This window comes from Mandrillus leucophaeus, unplaced genomic scaffold (assembly GCF_000951045.1).
Source record: "Mandrillus leucophaeus isolate KB7577 unplaced genomic scaffold, Mleu.le_1.0 Scaffold258, whole genome shotgun sequence".
Classification (NCBI taxonomy): domain Eukaryota; kingdom Metazoa; phylum Chordata; class Mammalia; order Primates; family Cercopithecidae; genus Mandrillus; species Mandrillus leucophaeus.
Genome location: NW_012102676.1, coordinates 3,420,864 through 3,424,384, shown reverse-complemented (window position 1 = coordinate 3,424,384; position 3,521 = coordinate 3,420,864). Strand labels below are relative to the sequence as shown.

General features: G+C 37.4%; 1 pseudogene; it reads left to right on the top strand.

Moving 5' to 3' along the window:
* Nucleotides 1–245: 245 nt before the first annotated feature.
* LOC105542425 lies at nt 246–2,823 on the top strand (annotated as a pseudogene).
* The last annotated feature ends 698 nt before the right edge of the window (nt 2,824–3,521 follow it).

Here is a 3,521-nt window from a genome sequence, read left to right as displayed (position 1 = left end):
CACTAACTGTCAAAGAAGAATTATTCACTCCATTTATAGTCTTGTACAGTTTTTTTATATGATAAGTTGGATGCAGTGCTTCCCCTGTTGCATTATAAACTCTGAGAGCAAGGACCTCATCTTATTCAGCTCTGTATTTTGAGCATCTATTACACTGCATGACACAGAGGTGAAGATACACAAGTGTTTGTTAGAAATGAATAGATGCACCTTTTGCAGCCATCACCAAAGCAGGAGCAGCCAAAATGAAGTTCAATCCCTTTGTGACTTCCGACCAAAGCAAGAACCGCAAAAGTCATCTCAAAGCACCTTCCTACATTCACAAGAAGATTATGTCTTCCACATTTTCCAAAGAGCTGAGACAAAGGTATAACGTGCGATCCATGCCATCCGAAAGAATGATGAAGTTCGGGTTGTATGAGGACACTATAAAGGTCAGAAGACTGGCAAAGCAGTCCAGGTTTACAGGAAGAAATATGTCATCTACATTGAATGGGTGCAGCGGGAAAAGGTTAATGGCTCAGCTGTCCATGTAGGCATTCACCCCAGCAAAGTGGTTATCACTAGACTAAAACTGGACAAAGACTGCAAAAAGATTCTTTTTTAAAAAAAATTATTATACTTTAAGTTCTGCGATACATGTGCAGAATGTGCAGGTTTATTACATAGGTATACATGTGCCATGGTGGTTTGCTGTACCCATCAACCCATCATCTACATTAGGTGTTTCTCCTAATGCTATCCCTCCCCTAACCTCCAACCCCCTGACAGGCCCCAGTGTGTGATGTTCCCCTCCCTGTGTTCCACAAAAAGATTCTTGAACAGAAAGCCAAATCTCACCAAGTAGGAAAGGAGAAGGGCAAATACAAGCCAGAAACAATTAAAAAGATGCAGGAACAAAGTAATCTTATATACAAGCTTTGATTAAAACTTGAAATAAAAAAAAAAGAAAGAAAGAAATGAATAGATGCTCTACCCTGAAGCCAGTTAAGAACCAGGTCTGATCTGGAAGAACACGTGGTTTGGAGACTTCTTAATGTTACCACCTTATTGAGAGGTAGTGTGAAGGATCAGGATTGTTTCCCAGAATTTATTCTGAACTTGATGCATATGCATTTCAGCTTATGCTGATCTAGGAGTCTCTGTTAGACTCCTGTCCTAGTCTGACATTGCAGTATTTCCTTTTCCCCATGGCAATCAAGGATATAGAGTTGTGGAAGAGAATGTACCAATCAAATACAAAGACTGTAAATTCTGGCCAGCATCTGACACAAAGTGTATTCTGAATAAATATTTGACAGTTTAATTATATTCCCATAGGGTTGTCAAGCTGTCTAATAGTCCTAGATACATGACAAACAGAAGAGCAAAATAACACAGAGAGATATTTGAATGCTATCTGAGCCATACTTTCTTCCAAACTGCTACTAAATAATCAATTTTTAAAATACCAGTTTTATAAAAGAAAAGCAAGAAAATACCTTTCTCCTGTGAATCAATAATATAAATAGCATTTGTGATTTTTCATTTCTAAACTGAGCTCAGATTCTATTGACCACTAGTAAAACACTCCTTGTAGGTAATAAACTCATTGGCTAAACTTGTAAACCAAGTTAAAGCTAAACAATTAGTTGATTACCTTCTACTCGTGTTTTACTAGTGGCCAATAGAGTCTGAATTCCATTTGGAATTTAAAAATCACAACCATTTATCCTAAAAGTGTTGCAGTTCAAAACCAATACATGTGTCCAGTGCACCAGTCACCTGACACAGAAGACATTTTGAAGCACATTTATGGAAAAACAAAGATGAGGAGAAGAAGAGAGACATTGTGAAGAGACATTGTGAAGAACAAAACTGTTCCATTGTCATTTTGTTTTCTTTTGAAATGTTGCTTTCTTTTAAATTTTATTTTAAGTTCCAGGACATATGTTCAGGACATTCAGGTTTGTTACATAGGTAAACATGTGCCATGGTGGTTTTTTGCATCTAACAACCCATCACCTAGGTATTAAGTCCTGCATGCATTAGCTATTTATCCTGATGCTCTCTCTGCCCCCGCCCGCAACCCACAGCATGCCCAAGTGTGTGCTGTTCACCTTTCTGTGTCCATGTGTTCTCATCGTTTGGCTCCCACTTATAAGTGAGAGCATGCAGTATTTGATTTTCTGTTCCTGCATTAGTTTATTGAGTATAATGGCTTCTAGCTCCATCCATGTCCTTGCACAGGATATGATCTCATTCCTTTTCATGACTGCACAGTATTCCATGACTTACATGTACCACATTTTCTTTGTCCAGTCTATCATTGATGGGCATTTGGGTTGATTCCATGTCTTTGCTATTGTGAATATTGCCAGAATGAACATACGTGCATGTGTCTTTATAGTAGAATGATTTATATTCCTTTGGGTATATACCCAGTAATGAGATTGCTGGGTCAAATGGTAGTTTTGGTTCTAGGTGCAAAGAAAAAAACTTTTAATGGGAGAAGAGATAGAAACATGAAGTTGGTATCTGGAGTTGATCTATTATTGTATCAACCTACTAATGAATGAGCTTGTTTTTAGTAAACTTATTATATGTGACTTTTACTAATCCTTCCCCTGAAGCAACGAAACATCTTTCTTTACCGGGTCCAATAAGTAGCTCTCTGAGTTCAGCAGTTGACCTCATTTTAACATTCACTTAAAATTTGTATTCCTCTTTATTTTGTTCTCCTTAAATTTTACAGACTTCACTGACATGAGGCAGCAGAGATTTCATTCACAGATTTCTTTGTGTGTCCTCAGTGCAGAACGTGGAAGGAACTTGACAAGCTAACCAGGAGGTGTGTAGTCCCCCCAGACTGAGTAAAGAAGACATGACATGAACTCAGCAAGCCAATGATGGTGAGACACTTCTACTGCTTTAAGAGGGAGCTCAGAATTCAATTAGAGATGCCAGAAATAGCTTTCTACTACAACTAAAGTACTGAGTGGGAAACTACATGTCTCGGCACACGAGTGAAGGTCTTGCTATTCCTTTGTGTCATGGATAGAACAGAAAAAAAAGAGAATATGGAGCAATGAAAAGGTAAATGTGAAAAAGTTTCCTCAAGGAACAATATTTAGTTTTCTACACTTGATAATGAGTGTCAAGATATATAGAAAGCAAAATTAAAAAGAAATATGAGGAATTTTCTTAAGAAGAGTTAAGAAGAAAGAGGTTAACTAAACCAAGCAAAGCATTGAGTGAGGACAAAAAGTGAAACAGATTTGCTGCTGTCACTGCTACTATATACCACAGACTCTCCAAAAAGAAAAAAAAAATGATATGGTTCAGTCTTTCATAATACAAACCACAGTCTTGGCAAAGGAGCAAGATATAGCAGTGCTGGGAAAACTTCAGTAATTTGCACAACTAAATCAACAGCTATGAACACATCTGCTAAACTCACAGTACATAAAACTGTCTTATTTTTTTTTTATTCTGAGAAAAGCATGTCTCCAGTATATAGAGAGAGCAACAAAATAACAACT